The sequence below is a fragment of the Myotis lucifugus genome, unplaced genomic scaffold (genome assembly GCF_000147115.1).
Source record: "Myotis lucifugus unplaced genomic scaffold, Myoluc2.0 scaffold_62, whole genome shotgun sequence".
In the NCBI taxonomy this organism is placed as follows: Eukaryota; Metazoa; Chordata; class Mammalia; order Chiroptera; family Vespertilionidae; genus Myotis; species Myotis lucifugus.
In genome coordinates, this window is record NW_005871110.1 from 1,606,834 (window position 1) to 1,627,317 (window position 20,484).

Below are 20,484 nucleotides of genomic sequence, written 5' to 3' on the forward strand. Positions count from 1 at the left end.
CCTTCCTGATCCCACCAAACGTAGAGCATTGTCTTCTTTCTGAAGCGATTTGGCCTTGCAGTCGATGTTGATGGTTGATCTGGATCAACCCATGATTTTGTGCATTTGAGATTCTCAAAATAAATCCACTTTTCATCGCCAGTCACAATTCAATGCAAAATGACTATCTTCCGTGCCATTGAAGCAACCTTTTACTGATGACTTTTCAGTTTTCCATTTGTCTTTCATTCAGTTGATGTGGCACCCATTTTCCTTCCTTTAAAATCTTTCCCATTGCTTGTAAATGATCGGAAAGTGTTTGCTGAGCAACGTTGAATCTTTCTGCAAGTTGTTTTTGAGTTTGACACGCATCTTCATCCAATAATGCTTGTAATTGTTGGTCTTCATACTTTTTTAGTTGACCTGGACGTTCTTTGTCTTTCACATTGAAATCATCACTTTTAAAGCATTTAAAACAGTGTTCACAAGTATCTTGAGATGAAGCATGTTCACCACAAGCTTCCTGAAGTATACAGTAACTTTTTCTTCAAAATAAAGTAATGAATTAAAACTTCCCGCAAATGCTCTTTTTTTGGGCATGAAATTTGACATTTTTAAGCATAAAAATATCTATGATGTTAACACCTTCAGCAAATTTGACATATGAACTTTTGAAGCTTGCTGTCAATACAACAAAATAGCATCATATCAAATCGCATCTATATCAACATATGTATAACTCCATCTATTGAAAAAAATCTGCATTATTAACTGGTAGTACTTAAAAAAAATACACATTTGTGCACTGGGAAAAAATGGAGAGGGCATATCCAAATTTTCAAACAACAGTTTAAATGAATGCCCATTTGAAACTTAATGTAAGAAATATGGGCATTAGCCAGCAACAGTGCTGGACATGCAGCATCACCCAAAACACTTTTACATACATCACCCCGTTCAATGACTATTCTAGCAATTTAGCATGCTAACATCATGAAGTTATTAAATGCAGCATTAAAGAACTTCCACTAGGAAAGCTTATCAAAAGGGTCTTTTTTTTTCTAAGTGAGTTGTTGCAGAATGTCTTGGTGCCATTTTCAGGGATAGAAGGGATGTAGTTGCATAGCAGCGAAAAACTCGCTCCAAGAGTTCCCACAGGGCAGTTACAGTGCTGTTCTGGAGATGCAATAAAGCAAATGATTCAGTAAGTTGAATCCTTCCATAGTGTGATTAACAAAGACACAGAACATTACACAGATCACTAACCTGCAGCACGCTCAGAGCGAAGCACCACAGCTTGGTCTGAAAGCAGAGACAATGAAAGGTGTGCACTGTCCAGAGGGAACCCAGCCTTCTTGCTAAAAATGCCCACTTCGCGGAGTCCAGAGACAGAGTATTGTTGTTGCTGTTTTGTTTTGTTTATTAACTGTTTTCCCTTTGTTACATGGATAAATCAAGGATCATTTTAAGTCATCTTTTTTTAAACAAGATACCCATTTCTCAGGTGACCCTCTTACATATTTCATCAATATTATTGAGAAACTAGAGGTCCAATGCATGACATTTGTGCAAGGGGCTTGGCCCTCAGAGCCCCAGCTTCATCCGAACAGTCATTCTGCTGTTCGGCCTAATTAGCATATTAGCTCTTTATTATATAGGATGCCATATATATATATATATATATATATATATATATATATATATATATATGAATTACTTGCATATCTTTCACTGGTGACTCTCAGTCATCCTAAGTATTTATGTTCTAAAATCAAAAATTTTAACCAAGTTCCTAATCATTGGAATGAGTTAATATGTAGAAATGCAGCAAAGCAGAAAAGGTCAATAATAATAATTTTGCAAAAGCTATGGAATATTTCACATCACAAAAAAAGAAATAGAAACCAATTAAAATTTAAAAGACAGCCCAGAACCAAGAAAGCAGGCCTGAGAAGCACTATGTCTGATTAAGATTGCTTTGCTCATAACACTAATGTCCATGCAAGCTGCTCCAGATTCCCCTCTGTCCTCCCAGAAAGCCTGGAGTTACAAAGAACAAACCATAAACTCCAGGGGACAGTCTCACCTCACACCTCAGACACCACTTCCCTAATCAGTGCACAGGGATTCTTGAAACCAGCAGAGAAACTGAGCTAGACTTTAAAACACAGAATGAAATATGAGTCTTAACAATACCTCCAGCATTCCAAAACCCAAAAGAAGAAAAAGTACAGTGTGATGGGACTGACAAAAAAAGAATATACATATTTGTTGCTTTAATTCATACAATAGAAAGATTATATTACAGCCAGATTTTATTATTCTATTCAACATGCATAGATTATCGAGGTACTATATCTACATCGTATCAATAAATAACATTAAATGAAGTAGGACTGATTCATGGCTGGCAAAAAATTTTTCTGTATTACTACTTTCCATGGACATTGCCGCTTTTGTGTTCACTTTCTGATATTAACACACACACACACACACGCACACACACACACACTGCAATCATACCATAAACTAAATGACTACATACTTGGCTGTTAGAAAATACTCACACTAATTGATAATGACATCATGCTGGTATGCACATTACAATGTAAATGAGGCTTCCAGACTCATTTATGGCTCTTTTATTCAAAGTTTAGTACTTAATACTTTTTTTTCATGGTTTAGAAGGTTCTCTGAAGGCTGTGGGATTACTTATTCTTGATGATTTTGCCCCTTGGAATTGGACCAAGAGTGCCAATTTTTAACTGTATTTTAAAACAGATGCTTACCAGCAATGAGACAGAATTGAAATGTCTAATGGAAACCACATTACTGAAAGAAAATAAGGAAAGAGAACACTGATTAACTGATTTATCCAGGCAGCCATTCGGCTTTATTAAAAATTTGAATTATTCCTTACATCAAAATATAATAACAGTTCCCGTGCTTTTATCTGAGTGTGTGTGAAGAGAAAACATCCAAACAAACATCTTTTTTTCTGGTATATTTGGAAAGGTGGTTCAAAACCCATCTCAAACACATCTGTGAGCCTAAGTGGCTTCTCAGGGCCATATGAAAGATCTAGGAAAAAGATGCAGAACTCTGCACTTCCCTTGAAGTGTTTGTAAAACTCGGCCAGACTTAACAAAACCTGGAAAGAAAACAATGCTTGGTAGAATGCCCAACTTTTCTTTGGCTCCTATTTGTGATGATTCACAGCAAGACCACATGGTTTCCCTATGTCTCAACTCCTTTTTCTAAGAACTCATGTTTCTAGAAGCATCCTTTATCTTTACCACTAGGAAGTATAGAGGAAAATTAAAGGAATGCAGAGTTGGGATCCTGATGGAGATGTAGAAAATATTGTTTTCTTCTCCTTTTAAGTTGTAGTAAACTAATGAATCACATCATTTTGTAATAAATTCTTAAGTGCAAAGAGACTTCCTTTTGCTCAGTTTAACCAACTTTTAGAAACATTCCTCTATGTTTAAAATAATTGCACATTATGCCCTGACCAATGTGACTCAGATGTTTGGAGAGTCTAAAAGGTGGCGGGTTCTATTCCCAGTCCAGGCTCATACCCAGGCTGCAGGTTCGATCCCTGGTCCAGGCGGGTGCATAGGAGAATATTTCTTTCTTTCTCACTCTCTCTCTTTCTTCTCTCTCTTTCCTGGGTCTAAAAATCAATTTTTTAAGTTAAAAAATTGCTTGTTATATATATATAAATCATAGCATGTGAGTCATTGCCTAGATATTGTTCACCTATTACACTCTTCTTGATGAAGGAGGGAGAAAACTTCATGTTATTTTATTCTCAAAGAGCTGAGTACATTTTCTAATACAAGCTCTACCAAAGTAAAGGTGGAAAAAAACACTTCATCACCAAAAATAAATTACTGAGATGTAAAATTGGGATCAGAAATGATGGAAACATTAAGAGAAGTGGACTGCGATGATCTCACCAAGTGATATCACTGTAGTCATTTTTCAGTGCAGTAGTAATTTGGCAGAGGGATGGTCTGACAGTAGCTCTACAGTCTGCTTAGCGGAGAGCTTCCCGTGTAGCATAATACATCACGGCATTGAAAGCATTCAGCGTGGTTCTGCAATTCACAACTCAGCCCAGGTGGGCCACTATTACACAATAACCGTACAGCTGTTAGTATCATTGCCTAAATTGCCCTTCCTTTTTAAAATTTACAGCATAATCTGCTCAACCAATAGACACTAATGTCCAAAAACTCAGCTCTTATTTACCATTTACTCCCTGCAAAGGTCCAAAATAACTAACAAATCATCCTCAAAGGAATTCCAATTATGCTGCTTGTTCCCTTAAAGAGTATAAAGGAGTGAAATGTCAGCGTTGTGTGTAAGAAATAAAGTACTCGCAACACCTGCTAACAATACAGTCTGCATAAAGCACTTAGCCTGTAATGCATTTCTGGAAATCATTTCAGAAATTTACAAACATAATTTTCAGTGTATCTTCCCACCATTGTAGAGATTCTACCATATGCTACAATTTTTATCTGAATTGCCTGATTCGCTATTCCTGATGTTAACATGGACGGAGTGTGTTACAGATACTAGGTTATGTCAAATGGATAGATTTTTGTCCGTTAATGCTCATAAAAATTAATAGCTTCTGCTGAAACTTTCTGATCCCAATAAAATCATTCATTTATTTAAACGGATTGTGTTTGTCTTCATCCAAGAGCTGCTGAGCACATCCAAAGAGCTTTGTTCAGTCTGACAAAATGATAAGTAGAACATGTGTTTACTCATTTGTTTTTCAAGGCTTTTAAAACATTTTTTTTATATATTCTAAGTGCCTTTAGAGAGGACAATAAATTAAACAAATTAGCGAGCTGAGAACTGAAAGGTCAAACCCAAATGTAGTTTTTGACTTGCTAATAGATAGTAGCTAACATAACACAGACTATTATTCTATATATTTTGCAAGTGAGATTAACTACAGACCAGAGATGCCTTTAGCCAATATATTCTCTCTTGACTGGTCTTTTTGGAAACTTTTGTGGGATTTATCAGAAGGGAAACATTTTAGTCATTGAGTATCTGAATGTCATGTTTGAAACTAGTTCAGAAACAAATCTACTCAGCCTCTTACCCCCATACAAGCTTCTTTCTTTCCTTTCATGCTACATGGGCTTAACATCTATTTTCTGACAGAACTAATGTTTCCCTATGATATGGATATTTCTACTCCACAGTGTGTTACTAACAAGCATATGAATACACATGACACAGTTTATGAATATACTCTTGATGAGCAATTTCTCAGATTGTCTTATTAAAAAGTTATCTGATCCCGATTCTCTTGTTTTCTGCTTCTCTAAAGTAGTTTTATTTGTTAATTATTTGTTTGATATTTATGAAATGTGTTTACTGCCCAAGGACTTCTGGGCTTGTGCATAAAATTTAAACTAAATCCAGCAGCTAAAATCCCTCTTAAGCTCTAATGAAATTAGCAAGTTAATGGAGCAGTGTAATCAAACCAGAGTTAATAAATATGGTGTGGCCTTAATAGATGCCATAAGAACAAATGTCAATAGATATTGACAATTTGCCATGTGAAGGCAGGATATTTATTATGTTTATATCATGTTGTCAGATATTTATGATTTTTATGGTCCAGTTATACCGAGTGCATTGGAACCGCAGTATTGGGCCTTATGGAAATAAAAAAACAACAACTTTCCATTTTTCCGAAACTAACTTATCCAGAATTCAAAAAAACACAACACACTAAAGTTCACTAGAGGGGTAGGTCTGTCAAAACACATACACTCCTAACACACGGTGTAAAAATGTGCCTTTAGAGGTTGAGAAGTCTGGAGGAGAGGTTTTCAGTTATAAATATACTAGATGGTGGTTGTTGCACCTCTTTGTGTCTTATTTTTCAGTGGGGAAAATATTTAAACTCATTGGAGTCTTTTTTTAAAAACATGTAAGCACCTAATCCTTTGGCACAAACGTGGCTCTTAACTTCTCACATCACTCCTCCCACTTCAGTATTTACAGTTAATTACTCACTAACTCTTTGGAGTGATATCCAATATTATTTATGATATTTTAGGGATTTTTTAAATGAAAAACAACAACAACCAAACAAATTCATGGTTAAGTTAATCACCTGACTGTTCCTCTAGGACAGTGGTTCTCAACCTTGGCTGCACATTAGAATCACCTGGGAATCTTTTTAAAATCCTGATTTCTGGGCCTCATCCTCCAGAAATTCTGTTTCTTTGTTATGGGTTGGGGCCACAACATTAGTAACAAAGAAACAGAATTTCCGGAGAAGGAGGCCCAGGAATCAGGATTTTAAAAAGATTCTCAGGTGATTCTAATGTGCAGCCAAGGTTGAGAACCACTGTCCTAGACACTTCTTAAAATCATCTGCTTGCATAGCACGTTCTGTATTTGAGATACCGAATTCAAGAGTGAAGGTGCTCTCAAAACTGACTGCAGAGTGTATAGACTCTTTTCCTTAAATGTGCTTTCCTAAATTCCGAGTAATCCCTAAACTAGATGAAGAAAGAGATAGCAAGGACCACACAAACTGGCCACTTTGCCTTTTAGTTGTCATTGTTCAAACGTCATTTATACAAAAAACTTCTTGTTTGTATATTCAAGAAACAATGATAAACTGCCAGAAAACAAAGATGTGTTTTTTACTTTGATAAAAAAATAATAAATCACATTATTGATTTACTGTTTTCATTAACAACACTGAAATGCTTTTAGCTTTCTCTTACAAAAATTTTGGGTGACTAATCCAATGTTTTGAAAACCGGATTCGGGCAATGGAAACAAAATATTTTTCAAGGGAAGAGATGAGAAATTCTTTATGAAGAATTACAATTAATATGCAGCTCCAGGAGGTTTGAGCACAATGGTTTGTGCGTAATTGAATTTTTAAAAAAAAGGTTTTTAAAGGGGTTTGGTTGATAGTTGAAATGAATGATAGTTAAGTGAAGGTTTAGTGTCCTGTTCTCTCTATTTTTGTATAATTTGAAATTTTCTATTAAGAGTAAAAGATAACATTGCTTATTTGTTATAGAAAATTTGTAAAGTACAAATAAGCAAAAAGAAGAAATCATGCAATAACACTAAATACTTTAGTGAACATTGCTCCAATTCTTTTACTAAATACATACAAAACAATATACATATACATAGATTATATATGAGTATCATGCTGCTTATATCTTAATTTGTTCTGTGATCTCTTTTAATTTATCATGAACAATTTCTCAAACATGATTTTGTAAGAATATAAAATTTCACTTTATGGATCTATCTTGATTTATTTTAACTTTCTCCCATTATTAAACACTAGAGGCCCGGTGCACGAAATTCATGCACAGGTAGGGTTCCTAGGCCTGGCAGGCAATCAGGGCCAATCTGTGGGGCGACTGGCAGGACAATCAGGGGGCCCCCACTGGCACCTGCGTTGGCTGGCCTGGGGCCTGTGGGCTGCGGGAAGCTCCTGCATTGAGCATCTGCCCCCTGGTGGTCAATGTGCATCATAGCAACCAGTCGTTCCACCGGGTCATTCCTCAGTTCGATCGATTTGCATATTAGGCTTTTATTATATAGGATTACTTTATTTCTCTCTTCTTCACTCCAAGATTATAAAAAATATTATACCTAAAAAAATAAAATAGATGATATGTTCAGATATTTGTGATTATGTCCTTAAGATACATTTCTAGAAATGTAATTTCCAAGTCAAGGAGTATGCAAATGTTTATATTTTTATGTATATGGTCATATGAACTTCCATAAATGCTATTAATTCACATGTCCACAAGAAGTGTCCTAAGAATGTCCACTGCCTCACATGTTAGTGAATCTTGATAGGCAAGAGATATTATGATTTTTAAATTTGCATTTCTTTTATCATTAGTGAGGTTTAACCTCTTTCATGTGTTTCTTTTCATTGATATTTCTTCTTTTGAGATGTACTCATATATACCCTTGTCTATTTTTCTACTGGGAACAGGGAAGGCAATTTTTGTTTTCTTATTACTTCATATCCATTTCAATAATTCTACTAGTTCAGCACAAAATAAGTTTTGGGTTAATATTTTATGTCTTAAATTTTTCACATTAAGACATGGTTTCCACCTAAATGAAACAATTTTCAATGTATTAATCAACCACTGAAGACAATTCAGTTCTAGTGGCCAAAGTAATAATTATGGAAATGAAACTATGAATATCCAATTCTCATATCACTGGCAGAAAACAACTTGTATTCTGCCTGCATAACAAGGTGAACTTGAGGTGTAATTCTGCAAGTGAGTTGAGGGGTGAGTTGTACAATTTCGAAGCCTATGAACAAAGCAGTAGCAATCTTAAACTCCAGTGAATTGTCTCTTTAGCCCCAACACCCCAGCAATAACCGTACTCCAAGTTCAATCACCTAAAGTCAATGGCTGAGTGATAAAATTGTGAAGGTTTTTGTACCATTCTACTTCCTTAATAGAATGGTACAATTATATACATTAAAATAGGTGAAAGAAAACACAAATTATTTGGGTTATTAGACTATTTATATTCACAAAAGGAGCAATAGTTTCATTTAGGGCAACCATGGGCACAATCTATGTTATTGCTTAATTCCTTGGCATTTTAGAATCTAATTCCATGTTTATATCAATGGATGTCAACCTTTTCCCCTCTCTTGCTGATTTTTAAAAAATTAATCAATATGTAAATTGATGAAAGTGTTATATTATTCATATAAATATATTGCCTATAGCCTATTTTAACATGTGCATTATAACTAAAAACATATTTAGTTACTATAAAATATACTTATTTATAACTTTAAAAACAAGCATAATGAGACTCTTCCAGCCATGTCAGTCTCAATATTTAATTTATTCCAATATTCTGAATTGATTTAGTTGTATTAAAAAAAAAAGGAAGCCTGATCTATATAAGTAATTTCAAATAGAAGGTTGCAAAAATACACAAAATTCCCTGTAGTCTCAGGATATTCTTTAATTAAGTAATTCAGAGCTCAAAATAAAATCAAGGTCAGTCACTAACTATATTTCAGCTTTTCTCAAAAAGCATCTAAACTTAACAAATAGTACTAGAATTACCTTTCATGACATTATATAAACATGTTATGGATTCCCTTGTGAATGAGCTGTCGACAATTCTACCAGGATGAGAACATGTAACCAGCAGATGTTCCTGAGTCTACCCTGTACTACACATGAGCTCTTTAAAAATTTTATGTTGAACAGACATGCTAAGACCTGAGTTTCTTTTAAATCATGCAAAATTTAAACATTCCTAGGCAATGAAACATTTATACAATGTCCAAATATATGCACGGAGGTAGGAAATGTTTGCACATATGCAAAAAGTGCCTACCCCACATTTTAACAGGTGGAGATGCTCCAATATGTTAATATGTGGATTATAGTATATTTGAGTACATGTTTTTAAATATAGCTTTTAAAATATGGGTAATAATAGATGCTTTAAAAAATTAGTGTCAAATCAAATTTTAGTACAAACTCCAATCACAGTTTGTAAACCAGTGCTTTCAGACACAATACAAAGTGTAACATGGGCCCTTACTCATATAGTACTGAGTTTAAATTCTACTAAACAGTATCACACCTCTACCAAATAGCTGTGTGATACTGGGTAAGTAACTAACTTCTTTAAGCTTCAGTGATCACACCTGTTGGGATATTTAAGAAATATATGCACGAAAAGCAATTAGACAGAAGATGAGTTATGATGGTGGTGACAATAAGCTTTGTTCAGTTGTCATCATTTCTCTAAGGCCTATCCTGGCCATCCCACTTAAAACTGTAATATGCCCATATTCTCCCAACCTCACATTTGTGATACCTCATCCATTTGCTCTATTTTTTCCATAACATGTACCACTTTTTAACAAACTATTAAACATCAACCAGTAGGATATGATTTCCAGTTACAATGACATCACATCACATACTATCACCCTCTTTGCTGATCTTAACTTCTCAGACTCAAATAGAGAAAAAGCCTTCCAAAATACTAATTAGTGGGCTCTTATATCTTAAAATTGAATCTAGAGTTATTAATTCTCTAGAATGGAGTTTCTGAGAGGACAGAGAGTTTCTGTCTTTTACTTTTGCAACAAATGCTTAGAACAGTGCCTGACAAGTGGTCAGTAGTCAATTAAAGCTTGTTGAATGAGTAATAATAAGAAAATGCCTTGAGGAATATTATCAGTTTTAGATAGTCTTAAATTGTAGAGAAATACCTTTTACTCCTTTTTATGTTCCTAACACTCAGTATAATCATATAATTAAGTGCTTGTCACTGAAGGTGAAATTAGAAGCAGAACTCTAATATGGAGTTTATCTCTCCATGTCTGGATATGGCCCAAGCCAGTTCCTTGCACATCTCCAGTAGGGAAGAAGGGGAAGGTTCCATAGGCAAAGAGGCAGGTTCAAGTTTACAAAGCCTCACCACTTCATGCAGAGCAAGAGTTCCTACTGCTTCCAGATAAGAGGAGGTAGAATTGTTCCAATAACCTAAGTTTTCACAGCAAAAATGAGCCCTTCCTTGTCCAATCAAGGGAGGAGCAGTGATTCTGCCAGTGGGTTCCAAAGGACACTGGCAACAAAGAAACTAGAATAAAGACCTTCCCTGTTGTCTTACAATATCCTTGAACCCTGGACCTATGACCATTGGGCTCTAACACTTATGGAGTCCTGTGAGTAGTCTGACTCTTCTTGAGCATAGTCAAGTTTAAATGAGAAGGCTGCCAAATCAAGCATGGCCAGGCATTCAGGAGTAGGCTGCCTACCAAGAATAGCCCACTGGTCCTTCAAAATCTGTATTTTAAACATATCTTGAATACTTAATTCAGCTGCTGAATTTTAATAAACTTGTATCAGTCAGCTTTGTATCGATGCCATGACATCAACTATTTTCAGAGGGTCTAATAAAAGAAAAAATATGGTCTCATATCAGTATATCATTTGTTTAGAGGATCTAGGTCCCAAAGAGGGGATTGTCTTAGCAACTCTCCTATAAATTACCAGGGTAACTCAGAGCAAAGCCAAACCTACTAGAACACTCTGGCCTAATCTCATATGGGCTCACTCCTAATGACAGGAGTATGATTTGATAACATGGTGATTTTGACTCAGCTTTTTAATTTTAGTCCATTTTCTCTCTCCAAAGTCTGTTCTACCATACACTTTCCCTTTCCTTCTTTCTTCAATCTTATATTTTCTTTTTCTATGAAAACATTCTAAAATAACCTAAATAAGCATTTTCCAAAGAAGATATATAAATAGACAATAGGTACATGAAAAGATGCTTATCATTAGTCATAGAGAAATGCAAATTGAAATCACAAAGAGATATTACTTCATACCTGTTACAATGGGCATAAAAATGACAAGAGATAACAAGTGTTGGCAAGGATATGGAGGAATGGGAATGCTTGTGTACTGTTAGTGGGACTGTAAATTGGTAACAGTCATTATGGGAAACAGTATGAAGGATCCTCAAAAAAATTAAAAATAGAACTATAATAATCCAGCAATTCCCCCATTGAGAATATATCCAAACAAAATAAAAACTCTAACCCAAAAAGATAGATGCACCCCCATGTTCATAATAGCATTATTTATAATAGCCAAGACAGAGAAACAATCCAAATGTCCATCAACGGATGAATGGATAAAAAAGTATATTATATATATATATATATATAATTTAGCTATATAAAGAAAGGAAATCCTACCTTTTGCAACAACAGGGGTGGACCTTGAGGACATTATACTAAATGAAATGCCAGAAAGAGAAAGACAAATACTGCATGATCTCACACATATGTGGAATCTAAAAACAAAATAACAACAACAAAAAACCCCACCAAACTCATGGAAGAAAAATCAGATTTGTGGTTTCCAGAGGCAGAGATGGGGGGAGAGGATAAATTAGAGGAAGGTGGTCAAAAAGGTACAAACTCCTAGTTATAAGATAAATAAGTACTAGGGATGTTATGTACAGCATGATGATTATAGTTAACAGAGCTGAATGATAGATATGAAAGTTGGTAGAAGAATAAATCCTAAGAGATTTATCGTAAGGAATTTTTTCCTTTTTTAATTTTTCTTCTCATTAAATTTGTGTGAGATGATAGATACTAATTGAACTTGTGTTCATCATTTCACAATATATGTAAGTCAAACCATAATGCTGTACATACACCTTAAATTTATACAGTGATATGTGACAATTATATCCTAATAAAAATGGGGAAAAGATAACATAACTTCATCTACCAAAAAAGGAGCAAATTATGTCATCTATAGTACTAGAATCAGGAATAATCACAGCTACAAGAATAGTTTCTATTGATTGACTTACTCTTTCATCATCATGCTCTACCTATTAATTGAATGCTTACCAGAACAGTGCAATAGATGCTATGGACAGTAGAACAAATCATGACAACATCTTATGACACTAGTAGGTAAAGTACAGCTGAGTCTGAGGTGAGAAGGCAACAGAAAAGACCTCCTATTCCCACAATATATTCTCCACAACTTGGGAATCCTCTATTAAAACCTCTTTCATTTGAGCTGCAAAAGAATTTTCCATCTTCAAGAGTTGGCTAGTGAAATATAAATAACCCTGGTAGGTGCTATGCCAAATCATCTCACACTGTAGTTATTGCTATATACCTTGGTAGATAACTTGTCAAGAGGAAAACACTAAATGAATTAGCAATTATTGCAAAGGCACTGGGGAATGGGGGAAGGGGGCAAGAAGAGAGATACGCAGGGAATGATGGAAAGCTTCTGGTGATAAATTTCATCAACCCACCAGGTTCTTGAGTGCATGACACAGCTGAGGTCGTGTAATGTAGTGGGGCACAGTGAGTAGGCAGTGGAATCATAGAACTGGTCTACACCTGGGCCTGCGTGCTCTCTACTTAGTCACAAGACATTAGATCAGTTACCTTGGCCCTTTGAGCCTCAATATCCTCATCTGTAAAATGAAATAACACCATTGTATTTGTCAGGGTTCTCCAGAGAAACAGAATAGATAGGATATGTGCTTAACACATAGAGATTTGTTCTGAGGAATTGGCTCACATGATTATAGATACTGAGACATCTACAATCTGCTTTCTGCAAAATGGAGACACAGGAAAGCCAGTCATAGAGTTCCAAGCCAACACTGAAGGCCCGAGAACCAAGGGAGCGATGGTGTAACTCCCAAAATGAGTCCAAGGGTGAAAGATGATATTTCAGCTCAACAGTCAGGCATAGAAAGTGAATTCCATTTTCTTCTGCCTTTTTGTTCTATTTGGGCACTTATGGGAGGGCAATCTTCTTTACCCAGTCTACTGGTTCAAATACTAATGTCATCCAGAACACCCTCACAGACACACCCAGAAATAATGTTTCCCAAAATATCTGGGCAGCCTGTGACCTAGTCAAGGTGTCGCATAAAATTAACCATCACAAGTTCATCCCTTGTCAACTTGTCACCTGCATACACCTCCTTAAACCATACTTCAACTCAAAATCAGGAAAATAACACAGTCATAATTCCGCCCAACATGATTCAAAACCATCCTTTGTCCAACTGAAAATGCACTAACCCCTCCCCAGAAGTTAGTCTTTGAGTGATGCTTAGTCTTCTCTTCGATATCCTGTAACTTAAATACTCTGATGTAAACTTAACAATACGTAAATACTATGACATAAAGTCAATACATTATATGTTATTGAAAACACACATGACCAACCTAAGAGGGAAGGCAGGGGAGGGGGGGGGGGCTGAGAAATTAACTAAAGGACTTGTATGCATGTATATGAGCATAACCAATGGACACAGACAGTACGGGTGTGAGGGCATGTCCTGGGGGGTGGGAGCGGCTGGGGAGAGGTCAATGGGGGGAAAAGGAGACTTATGTAATACTTTACACAATAAAGAATTTAAATTAAAAAAATTAATTAATTAATTAAAATTAAAAAAAGAAAACACACATGTATTCATAACAAAATAAGGAGAAAATACCCATGACAATTACAGTCTTTGTTTCTGTATCTGGTTAGTGGTCATAGTATTTATAACTACTTTCTTCCACTACCCATTCTGTATTCCTTTGGCCTTCAGCAAGGACCTCAGCTGGTTGTGATTCTTTACCTGGTGGGGTGACCTAAACCTTCATTCCTGAAGGGTCTGGGCCATTAGGAGTCTTGCCTGACTTGGGTTGTTGTAATTTTCCTTTCATCTTAATCACAGGGCATGGTAATACGAAGAGAAGCCCTAAGGGGTCTCCTGTATACCAGATATACTCTTCTTTACCTCCATTGTAGAGCAGTAGCCTCATTTCCCCTTAAGGGTCAGGATCAGTCACCCTAGCCAACACCATAACTCCATTCTTTACCTGTAGACTTAGGAGCATGAGAAAGCCAAAGTGGTCAAGTGGCAGTCTTAACTTCCAGTCCAATGGGATTATTTTTGTCTCCTGATAGAGGCATCTCTTCCTCTGGAACCTTTAGGTCAGCAGAGCATAAGGTCATGGGAACAGGAAGCAAAAATGTTGCTGGTGGGTCATTAGAATAATAATAGGATAATAATCATTTCCACTCCTTGATTCCTAGACCAATGAATCCTGGCTATGGAAGAAACAGCACCACATACCGGATGCTGATTCAGAGCACATACAGCCTTGTGGAGAACCTTGCCTCAGCCCTTGCCAGGTATTGCCACCTAGCTGGTGCTGTAACTGAGTCTTCCAAAGGCCATTCCACTGGTCCATCAAGTCTACCTCCGGCTGGAGGTGAACATGGTAAGACCAGGGAATCCGTAAGCATTGGCCCATTGCCCCACTTCTTTTGCTGTGAAATATTTTTTGATCAAGAAAAGGAACATATGTAATACTTTCAACAATAAAGATTTTTAATAAATAAATAAATAATGAGAAAAAAGGCAATGCTGTGTGGAATACCATGATAGTGGATTCTAATGATTAAAGAAGATAATGTATGTCATTTTACTTCCCTAGAATCATAAGCATGCATGTTCATCAGAAATGTTTAATAACACCATGTATTTGTCAGTGAATGTTTCTGACAATGAATGCTTTGGGAAATTATAATGTAATCAAATTTTCAGAGATAAAGTTTCCTTAGAGATTATCCACTGGCTTTCAAACTTTTTGAAACTCAAAACCCTCCCTTCTAATGAAATTTACAAGAAAGCTATTATGTAAAACAGGTAAAATTAGACTTGCTACATTCAAAAGTGGATCAGGTGGGAGGTAGTACACAGACAGGGGCAATGCTTGCTCAGACAAGGTACTTTCCAGAAGAACCCAGGATAAGTATTCTGAAAAACATACTCAAAGAGTATGGGAGTCCGCTGCCATTAATTGAGTGGCACCCAATCGCTTTTACTGGTAGGTAGATTTAGAAGAAAAACAATCAGTGAAACTATTTTGATAACACATATTTCACAAATACACAATGTAGGATGAATTTTTATTTTTAAAGAAAATGTTTATGGATAACTCACCTCATGTTTCTAAAGATTCTGCTTGCACTTTAATTTGAGTCAGTCTGCCTTGGATAATGCTCTGGAAACAGGTACATTTTCTTTGTCAGGGGAACCATTTTTATTTAATATATATTAAATCATTGCTCAGGTTTTTTTAACTTGTATTTTGCATTAAAGTACCAATCCACAAATATGAATTCATGACTCAACAGTAGTTCATAAAGCATAAAAGGAATGATGAAAATACTACGGCAAATACTACAATAAAGAACAACTTGTAAGTGAAAATAATTAACTTGTGCGCAAATACAGATTATAAATTTCAGTGTGAATCTGTGAATGACATGCATTTTCACAAGCAACCTCCCCTGCCTGGTATGTCCCTCCTGAATACCACATCATCACATGACACAGGATAAAGTTTTATTGAAAAGGTCAAAGCTTCAAGGCCAGAATCTGCAAGAAAGAGAAGAGGAAGGCACTATTCCTTCCCCACACTCTCCATCATCCATGGAGAGGCATGCCAGGGCCCAGGTGATCTGCTATTTTGTAGTTTTATAGGTCAGGTTTTCAAGAAGTCTTGTCAACCGGATAACTAAACAGACTGCTCAACATCAGAAAGTTAGGACTTGGGGAGCCAGCAGTTTACACAAGTTGGGATAGAGAGCTGCCCAGGACATGGCTAGTACAGGTCCCATGAGGAGTCCCTCTGTCTGCCATCAATTCTGAAGGTAGTGGAACTTGGGTGCGGTGCCTCCTGGTGGAAAATGGATAGAGGTGGGGTGCAGTTCTATCCAGATAATTGCTCATTGTATGACAACTAAGTGGTGGGCAACATTGGTGTTAAACAAGCTAGACTTAGTCTTCCATGTTAAATGCTTTAGAGTTCATTTTTGCTAATATCAGTCAAGGTACCAACAGGAAACAATGGCATAAAGATGAGAACAAGGAATAGTTTAGTAAAGGAGCTACTTGTAAAAATGTGGGCAGACATAAGGGAACCAACAAGGGAAGGGGAGGCAACCCCAGACTAGCATCAGGAGGGCACCATTACCACCCTTAGGCCTGAAGGGGCAAAGGGGTGATGATGACGAAACCCAGAGAGGGTTATAGCTGTGGAGAAGCTGAGGGACATGCAGTGGACTTCAAGAGCTTTGGTGTAGGAACTTGCTAACCCCAACCTACAATCCTGCATGAGACAGCAGGGAGAATGTGGACCCTGATCTCACCCCTCCCCTCTCCAACCTCCTGCTGGTGTTCCCCTTGACCAAACCCAGCCACAAATAAGTCAGAGGGCAAGGAATGTGGCAAATCCAGCTGATGAAGTTCATAAGGGTCAGCCTTCCAGGGCACATTGTCCAGTGGAGAAGGTAGAGTGGATAAGAGGGCAAACAGAGAATGTCCACATACCAGGAAAGACAGGACAGCTTTAGGAGAGCAAAGGAGGTAAGAGATGATGGCAGGGCATAGAGATTGATGAATAAGAGTCCACTTTTTCAGTAAGTTGATCAGGAAGAAAAGGATCATGTTACAAAACTATCTGAAAGACGTATCTGGATTAGGAAAAGAAAGTATTTTCTGATTTGGGGGGGGGGAGTTTGAATTTTCATGTGAAGATTATAAGGACCCACTGTAAAAGGAATAAACAGATATACCCACAATGGGAGGGTAGAGCTTTGAAGACAAATTGCAGTATTACATGAACACTGTCAAAATTATACCAACTGTTTACTAGAATTCATTACCTCCCTTAATCTAGAATTCATTACCTCCCTTTACTAGAATTCATTACCTCCCTTCGTCTTAGAATGCATTCTGCTACAGTAGGTTTACTATGCCTTCTCCTAAAAGTGTTTTTATTAAGGTGAGACTTTAAAATGTTCTCATATATGACTTGAACAGATTAAGGCACTTGATTGAAATAAGAAGACCAGATTTAAGGATTAGGTAAAGATTTAAGAAAATTAAATATATTTCAAGAATAATTAGCTATTGGAATACTTTCTTTGCTAAAAATTAAATATGAAACAAAGACTAAATTTTATTCACAAATTAAAATGCTTTATATATTTTCCCTACATTTAACAATTTCAAGGTATTTCAAGACTAAGATACAATGTGTTATGTAAATTCTACCTCCAGAACTTTGTGGCCTCTCAGTATCATTTAAAGGACAAATTAGAATTCTTTTAGCTTTATCCACTTGAGACTATCAGGGTGTTACTCCAGGAATCACAGTGCTTGAACTACTAATAAGTCATTAATCACATTAGGGACATTATTTCATGTATTGTGAAAGAACTTCATTCATACTTAAAATGAGCCAGGAACTTAGGAACCATGAAGAGTGGAGCAGAAATGTTTCCTCATCCTAAGAAGACAGCTGAAATCTCAGTTTTCATTGTCACCTATTTCCACACTAACCCATCCATATCCACCATAGAAGTATCTAGCCCTTTCCTAAAAATGTGTCTCTGGTATTTAAAAGTATGGTCTTTTTAAGCATAGACTGTTGCATCTCAGAGGGAAGGTCTGGGTGGGTGGGAAGAGATCAACCAAAGAACTCATATGGATATATACATAATCCATGGACACAGACAATAGTGTGGTGAAGGCCTGGGGGGAGGCGGGGGCAAGCTAGAATGGGTCAATGGGGGGAAAAGAGGGACATATGTAATACTTTCAACTATAAAGATTTAAAATACAAAATAAATAAATAAAAGTATGGGTTTTTTTAACATCTAATTTTCCACTTGTAAAATGTGCTACTCATAGGTATATAGATGTATAGATTGGAGTACTTTCATTGGTACAGGGGCCAAACCAATTGATCAAACAATAATATCTTAAGCTACCCCATATTTTGCTGTAATGAGGTAAAAGTCAGAGGTCTTTAAAAAAAGTAATTGTAAACTACAAAACCCATATGTTTCCTTTTCTCTTCCAGTCCTGAAACAATAAACTAAGATAACAAATGGAATTTCGCAGGCTTTGGTTAGAAGCCTTTATCTTCAAAAAAGACCTGAGAAGGAAGACGGCTGACTTTCCCATGTAAGAAGGCATATCATCTACTGAGATGTGTCTTCCTTGTTGGCACCTCCCTATGAAAGAAGTGGGAGACTACAATCAGCTTCGACTTGTGAAAATTAAAAATAACCTTCAGGCTAATGGGTTTTCAACACCACTCCTTACTGGGCAAAAATTAATTGAGCCGCACAAGATTAAATTACCTCCTCAAAACTGACTTCTCCAATAAATTGCAACATTAGATACAGTAAAATTGGAATTCCTACAAAACAATTCCCCCCTTCCTATCTCTGTTAACATTGACTTTATCTTTAATGGAGTACTCCATCTAGTTCTGGGGTCCAAAAAAAGGGGGGAGCAGGAGTATAAAAACTGTCAAAGACTGCTAGGAAAAATTAAAGGCAAGAAAAACAAATCAGATCTTTGAGGAAACTAGAACTGTATTTTAGAGAAATAAGCGCTTTAGCACTTTACCAAATGCTAAATTTAAGGAAAGTGGAGAGAGAATTTTTTTTTTTTACCTCGCAGAAGGTGACTTGCTATTTTCAGTGTCTTTGAAGTAGCCATCAGAAGGAAACAATCAAATAAATACACATTGTAATGAGTTTTTAAGGTGCTAGGTAGCTCTTGTATCAACTCTGCAATCACTAAAAATTGACTGTATTTCCACTAATTGAGGTAGTCCTTTTTAAAGGGGGTTGGAAGTCATAGATGCATTGTTGAATGAATAGTGTTTTAAGAACTAAACCAGTTTCTTTAAGAATGAAAATACCACTACAATCCACTTGAAAAATTGGCCAAACATACACAAAACCAGAGACAATTCATGAACACCAGATGAAAATACACTCTGTGTGCATAACATGAACTGTGAGACAATTTTAATCAGAGGCACTATATGGAGGTTATGTAAAGCTAACGTGTTTAATTTGGTCTGAAAGGCAATGGGAAAATATTATCCTGGCAGCTGTATTCACGATGGGCTACAATCAGGAGAAATTATGCAAACTAATCCTAATCCTAACAATATCTAACACTTGAAGGTGCCAGACACCCTGCTAGACATTCCCATACATTAACATGTGAAATCCTCATGGTAATGCTGTGAGGCAGTTATTATCCCATTTTACAGATGAGAAAATTGAAGCACACAAATGATGCCTGCCTTTTCCAGGAAGCTTCCTGCACAGCCATTCCCATGCAGGTGATTGCAAGCAAAGTCCATTTCACTTTCAAAGCAGGAATTACCCAGAAAGGAATACTCATAAGGCCAATAGCTATATTGTTTTTAGATGCTTTATTATGGAAAATTTCAAACATATATACACTAGAAAGAATAATATGTGACCACCACCCCCCACCACCACCACCATGTACTCAATCTTGATTAATTTTCTATTCCTCCACCCATTTCCCATGCTCCTCCCCTTATTATTTTGGAGTAAATTCAAACATTATATCATTTCATCATCAATAAATCTTTCAGTCTGTATCTCTGAAAGGTAAGGACACTAAACAATGTCAATCCATGGTAAAGTTCCAATAATATATCTCACTTAACTATTTATTGAGAACTTCATGCATTGGCATAAGAAACTTCCACATATGAGCTCATTTAAATTGCTGCCCCTGCTTTCACTCTTACTGTCTCAACTCAAAGATCCAAAGGGCCTTCCCAGCAGTGCCCCCACCCGACCCGCCGGAGACCTCAGCTCCCACCACCAGGTCCCACCCCTCCCGCCTGCAGCCCGGGCTCCGGGCTCCGACCGGAAGCCGCTTGACGCTGGGATTCGCTCCCCAGCCCCGATCCCGGCCCCGCCCCGGTTGCCTAGGCGACGAGGGGCCGCTCCGCGAGCGAGATCATGGCGACTCTTTGGGGTCAACTGTCGGGGGACGACCTAC